Source organism: Geotrypetes seraphini, chromosome 5 (genome assembly GCF_902459505.1).
Source record: "Geotrypetes seraphini chromosome 5, aGeoSer1.1, whole genome shotgun sequence".
Classification (NCBI taxonomy): Eukaryota; Metazoa; Chordata; class Amphibia; order Gymnophiona; family Dermophiidae; genus Geotrypetes; species Geotrypetes seraphini.
Window position 1 is genome coordinate 110313609 of NC_047088.1, and position 21199 is coordinate 110334807.

Consider the following 21199-nt stretch of genomic DNA (forward strand, 5'->3'; position numbering starts at 1 on the left):
CAAAGTTTATGCCACCGTCCCTCCTAGCCGAGATGGCAGGACCATGGACAAGTTGACAAGATGACGACAAACCGAATTTTGAACTACAACTTTTTCTTCACATCTTACCTGAAACATTTGGTCAACACCATGCCTGATTTTTTCAAGTATCTTCCTCAACGTCGATTTCCAGAGTTTCAACACATGCATCACACTCTGGGTCAACTTCGCATGCATATGGTTCAAGCTGCATATGATGCGTTTGAAATGTCCTCTAGAGTCACTGCGTTCTTGGTGGCAATGCGCTGGCTGGCCTGGCTCTGCACCATAGATATGGACCCGAATCTATAAGATCGCCTGGCTAACATCCCATGCGAGGGCAATGAGTTGTTTGATGACTATTGAGGCAGCTACCAAGCGCTTATCTGAGCATGAAAAGTCATTTGCTTCCATAATCAGGCCAATCCTACCAGAGGCATTTTCTTTAAAAGGCAGCCCCTTATTCAAGACCGCCTCCTAAGAAACAACAGCAACAAAGGCAGCAAAAACCTCAGACTCCTGCTGCACCCAAGACCTCTCAGTCTTTTTGACTACCTAACACAGAGCATAACCTCAATCATTTTGCCTCTGTCTGCTCCTCTTCCCATTGGGGGTCATCTCCATTATTTTTACCAACGATGGGAGCTCATTACATCCGACCTCTGGGTCCTCACTATCTTCAGGGAGGGTTACTCTCTTCATTTTATCCAGATTCCACCAGATCTTCCCCCAAGAGAGTATCCTTCCAACCCATTGCAGACCACCTTTCTTCTTCAGGATTCTCAAGCTCTGCTTCGTCTCTGTGCCATTGAGGAAGTTCCTCTGGAACAGCAGAGCAGGGGGTTTTACTCCCGTTACTTCCTTGTTCCGAAGAAGACGGGGGAGCTGCGATCTGTATTGGATCTCAGAGCTCTCAACAAATTTCTTATCAAGAGAGAAATTTCGGATGCTGTCTCTAGCATCCTTGTATCCCCTTCTAGATCACAATGATTGGTTATTCTGTCTGGATCTCAAAGAGGCTTTCACTCACATTCCCATTCATCCAGCCTCTCACAAGTTCCTCAGATTTCGGGTGGGGAATCATCATTTTCAGTACAGAATGCTACCCTTCGGCCTGGCATCATCTCCCAGAGTTTTCATGAAGTGCCTAGTAGTAGTAGCAGCAGCTCTGCGCAACCATGGTCTTCACATTTTCCCCGTACTTGGGACGATTGGCTCATCAAAGATTCAACATCTCAGGGGGTTATTGTAGCAACCCAACGGACTACTTGGTTCCTCCAAAGTTTGGGGTTCGAAATCAACTTTCCCAAATCTCAGCTACATCCCTCTGAGACTCTACAGTTCATTGGAGCTCTACTGGACACTGTGCAACGCAGAGCATTCCTTCCTCAACAATGCCAGGATGCTCTCATTCAACTTTGTCAGAAAGTATCTTCCCTCACTTCACTCTCAGCGAGACACATGATGGTTCTGCTAGGTCACATGGCCTCTACAGTTCACATGACTCCTTTTGCCAGACTTCATCTCAGAATTCCTCAGTGGACCCTGGCATCTCTGGGCGCAGGCTTTCGACCCGTTTTTTCAGCACATTACAGTGACTCTTTCGTTGAGACAGTCTCTCCACTGGTAGATGCTCTCTTTCAATCTCTCCAGAGTTTTACTGTTTTCAAACGCCCCCTCATCAGAAGGTCCTCACTACAGATTCCTTGACCTAGGCTTGGGGATGCTCATCTCGATGGTCTCTGTACTCAGATCGTCAGTGTCACATAAATCTGTTGGAACTCAGAGCGATCTTCAATGCTCTCAAAGCTTTTCAGCATCTTCTTCATGATCAAGTCATCCTCATTCGTACAGACAATCAAGTAGCCATGTACTACATCAACAAGCAGGGAGGAACAGGATCTCTCCCTCTTTGCCAGGAAGCTCAGAAGGTTTGGAATTGAGCAATTCTTAACAACATCTTTCTGAAAGCGATCTACATTCAAGGAGAGAAAAATTGTCTGGCGGACAAATTGAGTCGTCTTCTCCAACCTCACGAATGGATGCTCAATTCGCCACCTCTCCATCACATTTTTTCTCAGTGGGGGACTCCTCAAGTAGATCTCTTTGCATCTCCCTCAGCAACAAATTGCCTCAGTTCTGCTCCAGGATATACTTTTCTTCTGGAATGGATGAATCAGTTTTTATATGCATTTCCTCAAGTTTCCTCTCATTCTCAAGATACTTGTCAAACTCAAGCAAGAACATGCCACCATGATTCTGATAGCTCCTCGGTGGCCCAGACAACCGTGGTTCTCCCTTCTACTTCAACTCGGCAGCAGGGAGCCATTTCTTCTACCTGTTTTTCCATCTCTGCTTACACAAAGTCGGGGGGTCTCTGCTTCATCCCAACCTGCAGTCTCTACACCTGACAGCTTGATACCTTTCAATGTAACTGCCAATTTCCAGTTCTCTCAATCTGTCAAGGACATTTTAGAGGCTTCTAGGAAGCCTACCACTAGGCAATATTATAACCAGAAATAGACTAAATTTTCTGCTTGGTGTACCATCCATCACAAGGAGCCGCAATCTACCTCCTTGCTTTCAGTTCTGGATTACCTATTGCATTTATCTCAATCAGGCCTCAAATCCACATCTGTTAGAGTTCATCTCAGTGCAATTGCTGCTTTTCATCAATCTTTAGAAGGGAAACCCCTCTGCTCATCCTGTAGTTTCCAGATTTATGAAAGGTCTTTTCAATGTCAAACCACCTCTCAAATCGCCGTCAGTGGTTTGGGATCTCAATGTTGTTCTTGTTCACTTGATGAAGACTCCATTTGAACCAATGTCTTCGGTTCATCTCAAATATCTCAATTGGAAAGTGGTTTTTCTCATTGCTCTCATGTCTGCTCGCAGAGTCAGTGAGCTACAAGCTTTAGTAGCAGACCCACCTTTCACAGTATATTCTATCATGACAAGGTGGTCCTCCGTACTCATCCTAAATTCTTGCCTAAAGTGGTTTCAGAATTTCATCTAAATCAGTCTATAGTTCTTTCAGTGTTTTTTTCCAAAGCCTCATTCTCATCCTGGAGAAAAAGCTCTTCATACTCTGGACTGTAAGTGTGCTTTGGCTTTTCTACTTGCAAAGGACTAATCCATACAGATATTCTCCTCAACTTTTTATCTCCTTCAATCCAAACAAGTTGGGACATCCAGTTTCCAAGCGAACCATCTCCAACTGGTTGGCTGCTTGCATCTCTATCTGCTATGCTCAGGCTGGACTGCATCTAGAGGGTCGAGTCACAGCCCATAAAGTTAGAGCCATGGCGGCATCTGTAGCTTTCCTTAGATCTTTTCCTATTGAAGAAATCTGCAAAGCTGCTAGTTGGTCCTCGGTTCATACATTCACCTCTCATTATTGTCTGGATTCTTTTTCCAGATGGGATTGCCACTTTGGCCAGGCAGTTTTACAAAATTTATTTTCCTGAATTGTCAACACTCCCACCATCCCATTCTGGTTAGAAACATAGAAAAAGACGGCAGATAAGGGCCACGGCCCATCTAGTCTGCCCACCCCAATGACCCTCCCCTATTTATCTCTGTGCCAGAGATCCCACGTGACGATCCCATTTCTTCTTAAAATCAGGCACGCTGCTTGCCTCGATCACCTGAAGTGGAAGTCTATTCCAGCGATCAACCACTCTTTCGGTGAAAAAGTATTTCCTGGTGTCGCCGTACAATTTCCCGCCCCTGATTTTCCATGGATGTCCTCTTGTCGCCGTCGGACCTTTGAAAAAGAAGATATCTTCTTCTACCTCAATACGGCCCGTGAGGTATTTGAACGTCTCGATCATGTCTCCCCTCTCTCTGCGTTCCTCGAGTGAGTATAGCCGTAATTTATCCAGCCGTTCCTCGTACGGGAGATCCTTGAGTCCCGAGACCATCCGGGTGGCCATTTGCTGGACTGACTCAAGCCTCAGTACATCCTTGCGGTAATTAGGCCTCCAGAATTGTACACAGTATTCCAGATGAGGCCTCACCATGGATCTATACAGTGGCATAATGACTTCAGGCTTGCGGCTGACGAAACTCCTACGTATACATCCTATGATCTGCCTAGCCTTAGATGAAGCCCGCTCCACTTGATTGGCAGTCTTCATGTCTTCACTGATGATTACCCCCAAGTCCCGTTCTGCAACAGTCCTTGCTAGGATCTCGCCATTTAGGGTGCAAGTCTCGCATGGATTTTGACTGCCAAGGTGCATGACTTTGCATTTCTTGGCATTGAAGCTCAGTAGCTTTCAGAGTTGACCACAGTTCCTCTACGTTATCTGTTCCTGCTTGGTTTTGTAGTGCTTGATGGATGAAATCCCCCATAGCCTCAAAATTGGCATTCTTGAAGCTAAGGACCCTGGTCAATGTGTTAGTTTTGGCGAAACCCTTCCTGAGCTTGAACCATATCATATTGTGGTCGCTGGAGGCCAACTTGTCGCCCACTGAGACCTCAGTGACACGTCCACCATTGGTAAGCAATAGGTCCAGTATTGCCTGTTCCCTCGTTGGCTCCAATACCAGTTGCCTCAGTTTAGCTCCCTCCCGGGAATCGGCCCTCAACCACATACAAGGATTAAATCAGTAGACCTGTTTAGTAATTTCAAATTTACACCCAGCAGCGTCTACTGCGAGCTGTCAAAAATCAAGGTCAACAAGGCAATGGGGCCTGACAACCTACACCCTAGGGTACTCAGGGAGTTGGGAGATGTCTTGGCGGAACCACTATCCACGCTCTTTAATCTCTCCCTTAGTACAGGTAACGTCCCGATGGACTGGAAGACGGCTAACGTCATTCCACTACACAAGAAAGGCTCCAGGGTGGAGATGGCAAACTACAGACCAGTGAGTCTCACTTCAATAGTGAGCAAACTAATGGAAACCCTAATCAAACACCAAATGGATAGGATCATGGACGAGGAGAATCTGCGGGATCCCCGCCAACATGGATTTACTAAGGGGAGATCGTGCCAATCCAACCTGATCGGCTTCTTTGACTGGGTGACGAGGAAGCTGGATGTTGGTGAGTCCCTGGACATCGTCTACCTGGATTTCAGCAAAGCATTTGATAGCGTGCCACACCGCAGGTTGCTGAACAAGATGAGTTCTTTAGGTTTGGGCGACACGTTAACCAAATGGGTTGGGAACTGGCTTGGAGGTAGGCTTCAGAGGGTGATGGTGAATGGCACTCCCTCCGAGATGTCGGAGGTGATAAGTGGAGTGCCACAGGGCTCCGTCCTGGGCCCGATCTTGTTCAACATCTATATAAGAGACCTGACAGAAGGGCTTCGAGGTAAAATAACATTGTTTGCCGATGATGCCAAACTGTGCAATGTAGTGAGCAAAAGCACAACAGACAAAAAAGCAATGGCAGACAATATGGTGCATGACTTACTTCTGCTGGAGCACTGGTCTAGGTCCTGGCAACTCAGTTTCAATGCCAAAAAATGCAAAGTCATGCACCTGGGAAGCCAGAATCCATGCAAGATCTACACCCTAAATGGCGAGATCCTGACAAGAACTGTAGCAGAAAGAGACTTGGGAGTGATTGTCAGGGAAGACATGAAGTCGGCAAACCAAGTGGAGCAAGCTTCATCCAAAGCAAGGCAAATCATAGGTTGCATATGCAGGAGTTTCGTCAGCCGTAAACCTGAAGTCATTATGCCACTGTATAGATCCATGGTGAGACCGCACCTGGAGTACTGTGTGCAATTCTGGAGGCCGCATTACCGCAAGGATGTGCTGAGACTGGAGTCGGTCCAGAGGATGGCCACCAGTATGGTCTCGGGACTCAGGGAGCTCCCGTACGAGGAGCGGTTGGGGAATTTGCAGCTCTACTCACTCGAGGAGCGTCGAGAGAGGGGAGATATCATCGAGACATTCAAATATCTCACGGGCCGCATCAAGGTGGAAGAAGACATCTTCTTCTTCAAGGGTCCCGCGGCAACAAGGGGGCATTCGTGGAAAATCAGGGGCGGGAAACTGCACAGTGACACTAGGAAGTTCTTCTTCACTGAAAGGGTGGTTGATTGCTGGAATAGTCTTCCACTTCGGGTTATTGAGGCCACCAGTGTGGCGGATTTTAAGGCCAGATGGGATAGACATGTGGGATCTATCCGCAAAGATAGATAGCGAGGATCACTGGAGTGGGCAGACTTGATGGGCCGTGGCCCTTATCTGCCGTCTATTTCTATGTTTCTATGTTTCATAGAGTTCAATAGTCTCCTGCTGCTGCTGGATGCAGAGGAAAGTGTGTTCCAATCCACATCAGGCATGTTGAAGTCTCCTAACAACACTGTATCCCCACGCAAGGTGATATTCTCTATGTCACTGATTAGTTCTATATCTATGTCATCCTGTTGCCTTGGGGGTCTGTAAACTATGCCAAGATACAGGCATTTGTCATTCCCCCTGGCCAAATTTACCCAAAGGTACCCTGTGTACCTGATATCTGTGATTCTGGTGACTTTAATATCATCCTTAGTGTATAATGCTACACCACCTCCCATTCTGCCCTCCCTGTCTTGGCGAAGGAGGTTCTATCCTGGTATCACCATGTCCCATTCATGGGAGTCGGTGAGCCAGGTCTCAGATATCGCCACCACATCCAGGTCAGCGTTTCTCATTTCAGTCTCAAGTTCCAGGATCTTGTTGCCCAAACTATGGGCGTTGACTTACATAGCCCTCCATGTAGCATGTTTGCTATGCCTCCCTGGGGCTGTTCCTGCTTGAGCTGCGTGGACCTTTTCAGTACTACTTGTAGTTTGTGTACCTTCCTTAGACCCAGTATTGCAAAGTGTACCTTCCCTAGGTTCGAAAGTGTTTGTACTCTGTGAAAGTGTGTGTACTTGTGTACCTTCCCTAGACCCAGTATTGCAAAGTGTACCTACCCTAGGTTCGAAAGTGTTTGTACTCTGTGGGGGAATAACTGTTTGAGCTACTTTAATTCTGTGTGTACCCTCCCTAGACCCGGAATTACAATGTGAATCTACCTTAGACTTAGAAATGTGTGTACTCGCCCCATACTTAGAAATGTGTTTACTCATCACATTCCCAGGCCCAGAATTGCGGTGTTTGCTTACCCCAGTCTCGGAGAAATATTGATGACATATCTCGTCAGATAGGTTGTTTGTGTTTGTGCTTGTACCCTCCCCCAACATACCTAGTTTAAAGCCTTGTGAAGTAGGCAGGCCAGTCGGTGTCCAAGGACGTTCTTCCATCTTCTGGTTAGGTTGTAGCCCATCTGGTCCCTGTAGTCCTAGTAGTGTCTCTCCATGTTGCAGGAACCCGAAGTTCATCTCCTTGCACCAATCTCGCAGCCAGTCGTTAGTCCTCTGGATGCGATCCTCCCTGGCTCTGCCCTTGCCCCTTACAGGGAGGATCGAGGAGAAGACCACCTGTGCATCCATCCTCCTCAGCTTCTCACCCAGGGCTCTGAAATCTGCTGGTATGCTATCCTGGGTGCTCCTGGCGGTGTCGTTTGTTCCGACGTGGATAAGGATCATGGGGAAGTGGTCCTGAGGTTTGATGAGTCTATCCAGGCAAGCGGTTACATACCGGATCCTGGCCCCTGGCAAACAGCAAACCTCTCTTGATTGCAAGTCTGGTCTGCAGATTGGTCCCTCGGTGCCCCTCAGTAGCGCATCTCCTATGACAACCACTCTGCGCTTCCTAGGGATGGTTCGATCTGGTGTCTCTGGAACTGGAATCTCCTGTTGATCATCTCTGTACCTCGTTGTCAGGTTCGTCCTGTAGCAGTTGGAATCTGTTCTTCAAGGTGATCTGCGGGGTCGATGTAGAACAGCCCTGTGTGTGAGAGAAAGAGACGGAAGGTCTTCTGCGTTTTCCTGTGGAGGAAGTCACCAGTTGCCAGGAGTCAGTGTCCCCAGCCTCCTTCTGTATTCCGATGGTTGGTCTGGAGATATCAGGATTGGTAGTTTGTTTGGGTGTCGCGGGTATGGTCACATTTGGTTCCTGTTTGGTGATCTGGGACAGTTCCTGGATGACGCCGTCGATGAAGGTCTCGTCGTCTCGAATGCTTCTTAAGCGCTGGACCTCCTCTCTCAGGTTCCTCAGCTCCAGGAAAAGGCTGCCATCTAGCTGATCCGTTACATCTGTCTGTGTAGCAACTGTAGACATCTTCGAGGGGATGGCCTCGGTCTGCACAGAGACCTCTGTACTCCGTCCTGGCTGCCCCTCCATCTGCACATGTGCCGTAGCCACCCCCTGGATACCCTCGGCGACTGTACTGCCTGTCTTGATTGAAGTCTTGCTACCTCTAGTTCTACCTGCCATTTTAGAAGGTGTAAATTAATTAATTAGAAATCCCCCCTTTTTTTTTTTTTAGATAGTTATAGTTTTTTATTATAGGTTAGATAGTGTTGAGGTTATAGGTTAACTAGTGTTGAGGTTTAAGAGATATAGTCAGTAGTCAGATGATTGTTAGTTAAGACTGTCTTTCTGGTTAGCTTGGAGGTCACCCATATGTTGAGAATATGCTGCCTGTTTGTCCTGGGATAAAGCACAGTTACTTACCGTAACAAGTGTTATCCAGGGGCAGCAGGCAGATATTCTCACAAAGCTTCTTAGCTAGCTATCTAAACTGAGGAGATGCACACCCTATGTCAGGCGGGAATGCATTCGCGCATGTGTGGTGCGGCAGTTGCGGTCTTTCTGAAAGTTCTTCAAGCAAGTATGTTTGCTAGGCTGTCCGTGGATGACATCACCCTTCCTTAGCAACAGCAGCAGATGAATCCAGAGACCAATGGGATAGCACACATCTACCAGCAGGCGGAGATAGAGAAACTGATTAACAGGTGGTCCTATTGGCTGGCACTCCTCCTGTATCTCCAATTTGCTCTATCTCCCAGCAGGTGATGGTCGCTATTCGAATAGCTCCTGGATTCTGGCTGTGACTAGAATTTTATTTTCTCCTGTTGAGGTTTCTCTTCAGTGAGCTGGCAATGCTATTTCTCCTGTTGAGATTTTCTCTTCAGTGAGACAGGGGTGTCCGGCTGAATGGTGCCGGCTTTAGGGGTTACACCTGGGCCCCCCCCCAGGTCCCTGCCTCACCCTCCCTCCATTGCTAGAGGGTCTGACTGGATCTCAATTTTTTTTCTTCTTTCCCTTCTCTGTTTAAAAAAAAAAAAAAAGGGAGACCACAGTTGCTACATTCTGCTCTGTTAGTGCTGCACATCCAGCTCTAATTGGCTTCAACCAGCCATAACAACAAGCTTGTGAGTATGTATGTGGTGTTTTTTTTACTGTTGTTTGAACTTCAGGTTCTGTTTGGGAGTCTTAGTACTGTGGGTTCGGTGAACATATGTTTAAGGAATGGATATTTTATTGAGGCTAAGTTTTATAACTAGAAATCCGTTGAGGAAGCCGGGACTTTCTCGCTCTTTGCATGCACGTGCTTGGTTTCCTTGTTGATTACAGAGCGGCAGTAGCGGTGCGATTTCATGCTTGCACTTGTTCTCCTTGTTGGGTTTCAGTGCAGCAGTATTGGTCCTGTTTATTCTGAGGCTCTCTTTCGTCGGTGTTTGTTACGGCCATGTGCAGCTGATTGTGCAGGTGCCGGTTTATAGCAGCGTGCATGAGATGGGACATTTTTCCGGCGCTGTGGGAAGCACTGCACCATTCTTCTGGTTATTCCCCGAGTCTGATTTTCTTACTATGCAAGCCGCGGCAGGGTAAATTTTGCGGGGCTTGAATTCGACTATGTTTCTAGGAGCGTTGATGCAGCGGCTACATGTCAGCGAGAATCAGGCATGCGCTTGGGTCTCCGGCGATGGCGGGAGTGCTGCAACATTCCAGTAGTTTATTTACAGCTGACTTTGGTCAGGGTATGCCGCGGCTTCTCTCCTTTCCGGTTCAGACAAGTTGTATGTGTTTCACCAGCTTTGGGACAAGCTTGGGCAGATTTATATGTCTATGTCTGTGTTCCTGCTGTACTCCCTTAAAGGAAGCTGCTTGTTTAATCGGACTCTGGGGTTAGCACTCAAGGGGTTTACCAGAGAGACTCTGACCTGGGCTAGGTCACCCAGTCTCGGTTTGTCTCCGGACTGGGGCGACATACGGCAACTCACGGCACGGTGAGATCAGCAGTAAGATAGTACCCTGTATTTCACACAGGTATCTCATTGTCTCTCTTGGGGTCCCTGCAGATTGAGCCTTTGTCTGTTGGTAACTGTCCTTATTTGGGCCTCTGTGCTGAGCTCCATGTGTCTAGTAGTGGCAAAGGATATATATGCCTAAAGTTAGTACAAACAGTTTCCAAGTTCAGGCTGTCTCTATGGGCATAATGACACTGCGCATCTTCCTGCGGCCAGGTCTCTCTTTCTCTATTTCTGAGGGGGCCTGGACTTCAGATTTCCATGCTTATCACGCTGGTTTCTCCTGTCACCATTTTCTCATGGCACATGCTAGACGGGCCCCCCGACCAGACAGGAAGGGCTGTACAGCTCCTTTTAACCAGGAGCCAGTTACCTATTCTATCAAACCCACGGAGGATCACGCGCTATGTGGCTGTTAGCCTCATCCCTGAAGCTCTCATTAGCAATGTAAGCTTTGTCTGATACCTGTAAGCAGTGTTCTCCCCAGGGCCTTTCAGCCGGGCGCTCCGCCCAGCTAATTTAGATGAGCGCCCGGCTGTAATCTCGATCGCAATCCTGCTGCTGCTGCCGCCTTCTGCTCAACATTAAAAAAAAACCAAAACCTTCTCACCGGCTTGGAGATTTACCGGGCTGACTCGGCACAGCCTGAATCGCAGGAGCCTGACATTTTTATTTTTATTTTTTAAAGTTTTTAACGCCAGCAAGCGACTTGAACCCATGCTCCCCGGCGGGGCTCTAATGTGCATGCTGCTTCCCTCCGAAACTGGAAGTCACGTCCCGAGGGGGGAAGAGAAGGGAAGTTGGCATGCACACGCCCCGGAGCATGGGTTCGCTATAGGAGACAGGTCAGCTTACAACTTGCTCTTGCTTGCTTCGGGCTTTCCTCGCTGCCGGGTCCTGCCTACTTTCTGTTTCCGTAAAGGCAGGACCCGGCAACGAGGAAGGCCCGAAGCAAGCAAGAGCAGCGAGTTGTATGTTTCCCTCCGTTGCTGATTTATGGAAGTTAGGTCAGCGATGGAAGGAAGCTTACAACTTGCCTTAGTCCAGCCCTGCACAACATGCGGCCCAAAATGGATGTCACTGCCGATATGGCTCTCACTCCACTCTCCTTTGAAGATTAGCTCAGGAGGCAAGATTTAGCCCGAGATCAAACGAACATTAAAGGGCATCTGAGCAGATTGAGGAGAACATGTCCTGTTTTTCCATGCCTAAAAATACCACCTTGTCTAATGTAATCTCTGATCAGATCCTTAAGAGTGATGCAACTATGTATGCTGGACAGTCTCCTCCAGTAAACAGAGCTTTAAAGCCTGCGGCCATACAGAACCAGATGGTCAAAGGGCTCCAAAGTGTAGTATTGCCAAGGGATCTGTCTCACAAGTTTCTGCTGCTGGCAGATGTAAACACAGCACAAGAAATAGAGACTTGTGGCATTCTGTGTGGAAAGCTGATGCATAATGAATTTACTATTACCCATGTAATAGTGCCAAAGCAGTCTGCTGGACCAGACTACAGTATAGTGATATGGGGAATATGGAAGAATTATTCAGTGTTCAAGATCAACATGATCTCCTCACAGAAGAAAGACGGAGAGAAAGAGAGAGGCAGATACTGGAGAGGGGGGGGAGAGAAGGGAAGGGGAGAGAGATGTCAGACCATGGGGTGGAGTGGCAAGGAAGGAAGGAAGGAAAGGAGAAGAGAGATGCCAGAGCATAGGGGAGGGGTGGAGTCAAAAAATGGAGAGGGGTTGAAGCTGAAATAAATCATGTACAAAGGAGAGAAAGGGCACAGGATATAGAGTTTACTGAAGAGACATAGAAAGAGGGAATATACCATATGGAACAGAGAGAGAGCAGACACTGGATGGAAAAGGCAGAAAGGGTGGACAGTGGATGCAAGGGGCAGAGATAGGGTGGACAGTAGATGGAAGGGGTAGAGAGAGGGTAGAAGCTGGTGGAAGGGGCAAAGAGAGAGGACAGATGTTGCCTGGAAGGGAGCGAGGACAAATGCTGAATAGAAAGAAGAGAGTGAAGAGAAGATGACTAAAGCAGAAACGACAAAAGGTAGAAAAAAAATATTTTTTTTGCTTTACGTAGAATCAAGTAGTATTGTAACTGTATTGATTAAAATTTATCAATAGGAAATAGAAATAAGGCAATTTTGGGGGGGACTAAACCCCTTTCCTCAGATCAGGACAGGATACCATAACAGCTGTTTACTGTACTGTCTTGAAGAAAGATTTGGCCTCTGAAAGCTAATTGAAAAATGGATTAGTCCAATAAAATTATATTTTCATATTTCTCATTATTTGTTTTATTTCTATTTGTTAATTTGTAAAGTGGTGACTGTTATGTAGAAGTTTTTTTTCAAATTTACATTTACTGTCTTTATATTTTGCACAGTATTAGGGGACATGTGTCACTGTTTCTGTGGTATTGCATTGTATGCAGAGTCTGGTTTCTTGGTTCAGTTTAACTTTTGACTACATATTTCTATTTTTAGTTTGTGATTATTCCATATTGGGTGAGGGTGTATCTGTGTGTATGAAAAGGACATGGCTTTCTGTTAGCATCGACTACAGGATCAATTGACTGTGTAGGATCTGGTTTGTTTAGTTTTCCAATGCGTGTGTTGGTGTTCTAGTGCTCACTGCAGTGTTTAAGATGCTGCCTTTTCCTAGATGCACCCTTATTGTGTGACTCATGGATTATTACTAAAAATATCTTTTTTTATATAGAGGAGGGGGTTGTTAAAAAAATGATTAGCACGGGCTGTCATATATACTAGGTACACCACTGGATTTAATGACCCTATTCTAACTTTACTGTTGACGTAGGTGTTGTCCCCCCAACACATAGACACACACATTATAAAGAATTAAATTAAAGTTGTATTATCATCAAGCAGCTTTCAAATGACATTATAAGCAAATAAAAATAAAATATTTTTAATACATTGCTAATTATTACCTGCATCTTTACCTATACTGTTTTGCCCTAGCTTTTACTTTGCACTATAGCAAAATAAAAAAGAAGCAGATAAAGATTAATCACACAGGTGCCCTTCAAGGCTCAGTAACACATCTCCATAAATTATGTGGAAGAGGTCTGGAAGTGGGGATAGCCTCTATTTTATATCCTCAGTGAGACCTCAGGAAGGAACCTTGTGATCAAAACATTATTAGAGGTGTTGTACAGCCATTTCTTGTATGACTGGATGAGCTATATTTATCTTTTTTTTTTTAGTTGTTTAAATTCATGCAGAAATAAATGGTTAGATTGAACTTAATGACTTCATTAACGCATTTCTCTTTTTTTAAACCTCTATACCATTTGAAAGAGGGTGAATATCTAATTATTCACTTCTAGAATTGGATACTTCTTAGATTTAGTAAAAATATTCTGGCACAAGTGTCAAACCTTAAAAAAGGAAGTCATATCGAGCATTGGAAAATAATAATAATTAACTAATAAAAATAGTATACATTTAATTTTCTCCACTACCAAATTTCCCCGCCCCGCCCCACCCGGCTACTTTTTCATGCCACCCGGCTGGAAAAAATTTCTGGGGAGAACACTGTGTAAGGATGCTGTTGTTTTCCACAGGGCGGTAGATGCAGCATCTTGATTGAGTCTAGTACGTATTCACTTTAAAGGACATACGTATTTCGCTCATGTTGCATGGGGTTAGTACTGTTTTCATGGTTCCAGTATATTCCTCTTTACATTGTGAAACTTGATTTTTCCTAGGAGAATCTTCTTGCAGATCCTACAGTCTCATCCTGCCATTCCCTGACCTTCTGCACTTCATTCTGAGGGGATCTTGATTTCTTCCAATGACACTTCAGGCTTTCTCATGAGGGAGTAGACGCTATAATGTCAGGTCAGGGGGCTGTGAAGATTTTTCAGGATGCTTGCATCTTTGCATCCTCCTCAGGTTTCCAGTTCGTTCTTGGAGTCTCTATGTTTTGTGTTTCCCTTTTCAGTGTTACTGGTCCTCAGGACAGTTCTTGTAGTTCTTCGGGAACTAAGGGACGTTGTTCCACTTACTGCATGGTGCCCGAGACGGGGGCATTGGGCAGGCTGGATCCCATTCTGCTGAATTAGTTTCTCGGGGTTACACATTTCTGCAGACAACCTGGGAGTATATTTACATTTTCTCTATGGACTCCGAATCGGCACTTGGTTTGCCTGCCTCTCTTGGAGCAGCGCTTTCGGTTTTGGCACATGCCATTTCGCGTACCCAAGGCTTCACGAACGTTTTAGGTGATGTGGGCGGTGGTACCATTTTGGCGCTACCAGGCGATTCATCTAATTTCTTCTTGACTGCCTGCTTGATTCGGATGACTTCCAGTTGGGCCATTTGACTGACACGAAAAGGGTGATATCTTTTCCTCAGTTCTTTACACGTGCATCTTCGAATTTGCACAGCGCTCTTTTCTCCTGTACTATTTACAGGTATATCGGGGTGATGTTTTTATTCATATAGGAGAGACATGTGTTTCTTTCCGGAGACTTGGGCGTGGGCTCTCGGTCTCAGATTGGTATTCTTCTTCGCTTACCATGACCAAGAGTATGGGATTCTGTACAGTTTCTGAGATCCATATTGCTGACTCCACTGGGAACTTTGGCTTGCTTTCCCCTTCTTACGCTACAGCAGTTGCTTTTGTTCCGGTGGTTCCCGGTATCTCAGGGCTCCAATTATTTGGTATGCTCCTCCTGCATCGCTCTGTATGATTTGGTGGCTCAGCGCGATTTCTCTTTTCAAGGCATGCCTCGGTCTTTGCTGGACTAGCTCATGACCACCGACCATCCCGGGCTGTCGGGTTGGGGGGCTCGGTGGCTTACATCCTCAGCTCCAGGAGTCTGGTCTTCAGAGGCGACTCAGTACTTGTTCATTCTTCTACTCTTGAGCAGGGTCAGGCTACCTTTCTGGAGCTTCAGATCATTCTTCCGGATTGCTGCTGAGGGTCCTTTTGGTCAGTATTAGGATGGGGGTATTTCTCTACAGCTTGGACAGTAGGTGTTGTACTCAGTTGGCAGGTGAAGTTGTTCTGCTTCAATGGATGGACTCTCATCTTCGTCTTCTGTTGGCAGATCCTTTTATGGATCAGGATAAGAGTTTGGATAGACTTTCTCTACGCGGAATCTGAGCATGGCCCATTTCTTGTATGTTACAGTGTACAGTGCTGTGTAAGCTCTGGAAAGTGTGCATGTTAGTAATAGTGTAATCTTCTGCATCCTGGATATTGAGATTTGTGGCTCAGGTGTTCTAGCTCTTTTTATGGACGTGAGATCTCCTTGACCTAGACCTCATGGCCTCATCTCTCAATTCTAAGCTTCCTAGCTTCTTCGGCGGGCCCAGGGAGTGGGAGTTAGAGGGGGTAGCTGCATGGCTCCTTTCTCGCCTCTGCCTTCACTTTTTCAGTGTTTTCCGCTGGCTGATGATGGCTTGGATTTGCCATCTCGTGCTCGCTTTCCGGGCACAGTATTTGTAGAATCTCTGGATTGGCGGCGCCATCCTTACTATGCGGATTTGGTGAGTCTTTCGACAGCCGGACTAAGAAGTTTCCTGGTATCTCCGGCTTTGCTCGCCTAGGGTCTGATCAACATGTATATTTGTACTACTTTAGTATTACGACCTAGTTTTTTGAAAAATCTTGGCTGACGTGTAAGGGTTATGCGAAGCAGGTTGTTTCTTCTCTTATCCAGGTGCTACGGATGTCTTCTCCTGTGGCTTCTGCTTCCTTTTGGAGGTTTTTCCTTTCTTGGGTGCTACTTAACGTTTGAACCACTCCAGAGTTCCTTTTTGGCACAAGTGTATTGCCGAGGCTTAGCGTTCAATTCCCTTCAGCTTCTAGTGCCATTCTTGGCTTGTTACAAGGGCTAGGTATATTGCTCTTCGCTTACTTCGCAGCTTCATGTAGTTCAGTTCCTAGACAGAGTGCGGTATATTCATATGCCTCTTAGAAAGCCCGGTTTGGAGTACAATCTTCACGTACTTCTTCTCAGTTTACCGAAGGCTTAATTTCATCCTTGTCTTTTGGAACTCTAAAGGGCTGTGCCGTTGAACATAGGGTTTCTTGTGGCCAAGGCTTCAGCTCTGCAGTTTTCTATGTTGCAGGCCTTGTTCAATGGGGATTCCTATTTCTGATTGCCGAAATATGGGGTATCAGTTCGGATGGTACCACTATTTCTTTCTAGGGGGGTGTCATCCTTTCTTTTATGTCATGCTCGCTTTTCCTTCCTTCTTCCTGGGAGGAGAAATTGGGAGCAATGCTTTTATTCACTGCATTTTTTGATACGTGCATAGCGTTCTCCGCGAGCTCGGTTTCTAACGACTTTTAGCTGTTTATATCTCCTTTTTGTATTCTTCAAGGGACACCTCAAACGTATGGCGTCATCCGAAGCCTCCATCGCTCGATGGGTCCAGGAGGACATTCTTTATGCTTGCTTTCTGGCAGGGAAGCTGTTAGCGAAAGAACTTCATGACCATTCCGCCGGAGTGATGGCTACTTCTTGGGCTCGGCCCAGAGGTTTTTTCCTTGGAGGAGATTTGTCTCGCAGCTAATTGATCTTCCGAGAGTGCTTTCTCTCCGCATTTCTGCTTGGATGTGGGGGCGCATACGGTAGGGGCGTTTTGTAGTTAGGTTGTTGCGGAAGCGGCGTTTGCTTCCCACCCAGATTGAGGATTGCTTTGCTACATCCCATTGGTCTCTGGATTCATCTGCTGCTGTTGCTAGGGAAGGAAAAATTATGTTCTTACCCGTTAATTTTCTTTCCCTTAGACGCAGCAGATGAATTCAGAGCCCCACCCTTTCTGGATATTGTCTCTCGGTTTTTTCTTTTGCAACTTTCGCAGTTTGTTATTATGGCAGGTTGTTTTCTGTATTATTGCATTTTGAGATTTGTTATGGGAAAGAAGTTTTTTACATGCTATGCCTATTGATGGTTACGGATGCTTGGGCAAGGAGCTATACTGGATAAACAGGAGGAGTGCCAGCCAATAGGACCACCTGTTAATCAGTTTCTCTATCTCCGCCTGCTGGTAGATGTGGGCTATCCCATTGGTCTCTGGATTCATCTGCTGCGTTTAAGAGAAAGAAAATTAACAGGTAAGAATATAATTTTTCCTTCGGATACAGATAAATTAAATTGGAGATCTGCAATTAGAAAATATAACCTTGAACTTAGGAAAGTGAGAAAAACCTATTATGGATGCAAAATAGCTGAGTCCAATAATCAGTAGCACTCTTTTCAAACTCTGGCGTTCTTTGTCTAATTTTGACTCAGTCTGTTCAATCATTATCTCCTTCTGCTGATGTTTTAGCTTGCTTTTTGAAGACAAAATTTCTCTTATTAGACAGTCTTTTCCTATAGGAAATATTGGATATTTCTCCTCTTATTTTAAAAATTCCACACTGGAGATACCAGCTGATTGCTATTGGTGCTCTTTTGATCCAGTTTCTGAATATCAAGTCTCCAAATTGTGTGAAAAGTTGAGAAAGTGTAAATGTTCACTAGATCTTTTTCATCTTATCTTTTTCTTAATATTCCTTCACAGGCAATATCGTGGCTGACCATCTTACTAAATTACTCATTGGAAAATGGATACTTCCCTCAATCTATGGGGCAAATAACACTTCTTACCAGTGTTCCCTCTAAGCTGTGCTGGCGTGCGCTGGCGCACAAAATATTACATCCAGCGCACAAGTTTCACGTCACAGCGCACGGCGGGCAGGGCGGCGAGAGGAGAATCGGGCGAGTTGGCTCATAACTTGCTGGCGCCCGATATTTTTAGCGCACAGCGAAAAAAATTTTGCTCACAACACCCGCCCGCTTAGAGGGAGCACTGCTTCTTACCCTCTTGAAAATATTAGATCTAGATCCTACTATCCCTTCTCATTATCGACCAATTGCTAATATACTATTGTTGAAAAAGCTGCTAAAATCAATTGTAGCTGGTCAACTTGCCAATTATGTGGAGAAATTTTCACTACTTCAACCTTTTAAACATGGGATTTCGTTCTAATTTTAGTACTGAAGCTTTATTGATTTCTCTTCTTTCTAAAATTCAACAATTACGACTACAAAATAAATGTTCAATTTTGCTCCAGTTTGATTTGTCTGCAGCGTTTGATGTAGTGCATCATGATATTCTGCTTCAATTACTTTCAGACATCGGACTTAATCAGGTTGTCCTTGTTTGGTTTTCCAAATTTTTATTGTTTCGTTCTTATTCAGTCAATATTGATGGCAATATTTCTAACTCCTGGCAGCCTCCTTGCAGGGTTCCCCAGGGCTTTCCGCTTTCCCCAATTCTGTTCAATCTTTATATGACTACTTTGAACTCGTATAAGTTGTCAGCTTGGGAAACACTCTTTACCTATGCGGATGATATCTTTATATTGATTGAAATTGATTTAAATATTACCAATTTAACTTTTAAAATAAACCATTGTATTTCCAAACTTCAAGCCTGGGCTATGTCTGTCCAGATGAAGCTAAATGCAGCCAAAACTAAACTTTTGTGGTTAGGCCCAAAACTAGATTTTCCTCAGTAACAGCAGCAGATGAATCCAGAGACTAGTGGGATAGTACAATCTACCATCAGGTGGACATAGAGAACTGATTAACAGGTGGTCCTATTGGTTGGCACCCTCCCTGTATCCTTAGTATTCTCTATCTCCCAGCAGGTGATGGTCGCTGTTCCACGAGCTCCTGGTTTCTGGCAGGATTTTTGTGTGTTCTGCTGTTGAGAATTTTTCTCTTCAGACAGTTTGGGGTGTTTGGCTGAGCGGTGCCAACTTTGGGAGTCACACCTGGGTCCCCCCAGGTCCCTGCTCCACCCTCCTCTCCCCTGGATTGAGGGTTCTTCATGGTCCTCTGTGTTTTTCTTCTTTCCCATTTAAAAAACAAACAAACAAACAAACAAACAACCTAGTGCAGAGAGGCTCCTGTGCTGTTACTGGACAGAGCTTGGCTGTCTGTTCCAGTCAGCAGCTACCAGCATTAACGTCGGTGAACTCTGGGGTGAGTGCTGTTTTTTTCTGATCGTTGGGGTTATTGGTTCTGCCGGGTTAGTCGCGGAGGTTCTTTGCCACATGGTTGATCGGCGGTTGTATTTTCATGTTGGCTGAGGCGTTTAAAAGGTGTTACCGCTGTGGGAAGCGGCGAACACCGTCAGGCCTATGTACAGCGGGGTGTGCGGATGCTGTGGGGGACGATGTGCAGTTCGCGCCTCCTGTATCGGCCGTTTCCTGCGAAGGCGGCCCTGCATGTCCCGCGCTCGCAGTTGCAGCCATTCCGCTTCGGTGCATGTCGGCGGCCACGTCGGCTGTCGGCGATGTTGCTTCGATTTCTGCTGCAGGTCCGATTTCGGGGCAGGAGATGACCTTTTCCACCCAGGCCCATTCAACTCCGGTGGTTTTTTCTCCAGAGTTTGTGATGTTAATGCACAAGGCCTATTTAATGCAGTCCTCTCAGCCTGCTCAGCGTCATGCCAATATGTTGGGCCAGGGGTCAGTCCTTCAGGCCAGTGGACCTCCTCTGGCAGTTAAGAGGCGCCGGGTGACACCTATGGATGGCGGTGTCCTTTTCTCTGACGCTTTCTCTCTGTCCCGTCCAGATTCGCTGGAAGATGATGAGGTGGAAGATTTGGAGCTTGAGGATGCGCTGACGAGGGAGGTGGATGATCCTTCCGCACTCCGGCTTTTTCATAGGGAGGAATTGCCTTCCTTTATTACCAAGGCACTACAAGGCCTTAATATCTCTTAGCGGGATACACAGGCGTCAGGTTCTGTTAATCCTCTTATGGCGGGCACGAAGAAGCCGGCTAAAACGTTCCCAGTACACGAAGCAATGCTTGAGCTTATTTCTGCCCAGTGGGACACCCCGGAGGCTGGTCTCCGGTGTCGAAGGCTATGTGCCAGTTGTATCCTGTCTCTCTGAATGAACCTGACAGGTTTAGGAACCCCAGGGTGGACGCTTTGGTTGCCGCGATTATCAAGAAGACTACCTTGCTGGTCAAGGGAGGTATTGCCCTCAAAGACATACAGGATAGAAAGATTGAATCTTCCCTTAAGCTATCCTTTGAGGTGGCGGTGGTTACCTTACAAGCGGCGGTGTGCAGTTCCTATGCGGCATGGGCTTGCCTGCAATGGATTCAAGGTATGGCAGATAGGTGGATGGAGACTGGGGTGCCGGTACCATCTGACTTTCCAGATGTGGAAACGGGTTTGGTGTATATGTCGGACGCCCTCTCTGATGATATTAGTGCTTCGGCGAAACAAATGGTGCTCTCGGTGGTTTCTCGAAGATCCTTGTGGCTTCATCACTGGGCGGTGGATGTGGCTTCCAAGCTTAGACTTGTGCGGCTTCCACTCTTCGGTGATGAGTTGGAAAAATTGGTTAAGGATTTTGGGGATACCAAAACGCAAAGGTTGCCGGAAGATAAACCTAAGACACCTTTGAGTGCGTTATCTGCCAGAAATTGTTTCCGGGATGTTATGAGATATAGACCTGGGAAATTGTCCTTTCCACCATCTTCCAGTTCTTCCTATAATTCTAGGACTCGCTTTCCACCTAAAAGTTCCTTTCGTCCTTCAAAGCCCCAACCTGCCCCGCCAGCGCGAACCCCGGCCTTGCGTAATTCCCAATGACGGGAGGTTGGCTCCCTCCGTCGTGACCATTGGGGGGCGGCTGTCTTCCTTTTTGGCGGAGTGGGCCCGGATCACGTCCGATTGGTGGGTTTTGGACATTATTCAAGACAAGTTAGAATTTTCCTCTCCCGTCGCAGATTCTTTCTTGGTCTCCCCTTGTACGGGGGCTGCCAAGAGAGATTCGGTGCAGTGTACTCTTCAAGTTCTTTTGGAGATTGGGGCAGTTATTCCTCTTCCTCTAGCGGAGAGGGGGCAGTGGAAGTATTCCATTTACTTCATCGTGCCCAAAAAAGGGGGGTTTGGTCAGGCCTGTGTTGGATCTCAAGCGGGTCAATCGCTTTCTGCGGGTCTGGCATTTCCGGATGGAAACGATGAG

General features: G+C 46.3%; 1 protein-coding gene across 6 annotated transcripts in view; it reads left to right on the forward strand.

Moving 5' to 3' along the window:
- The window catches only part of SRRM2 (serine/arginine repetitive matrix 2), a 549687-nt gene that overhangs the window by 30632 nt on the left and 497856 nt on the right, over positions 1-21199 (forward strand). The window lies entirely within an intron of this gene.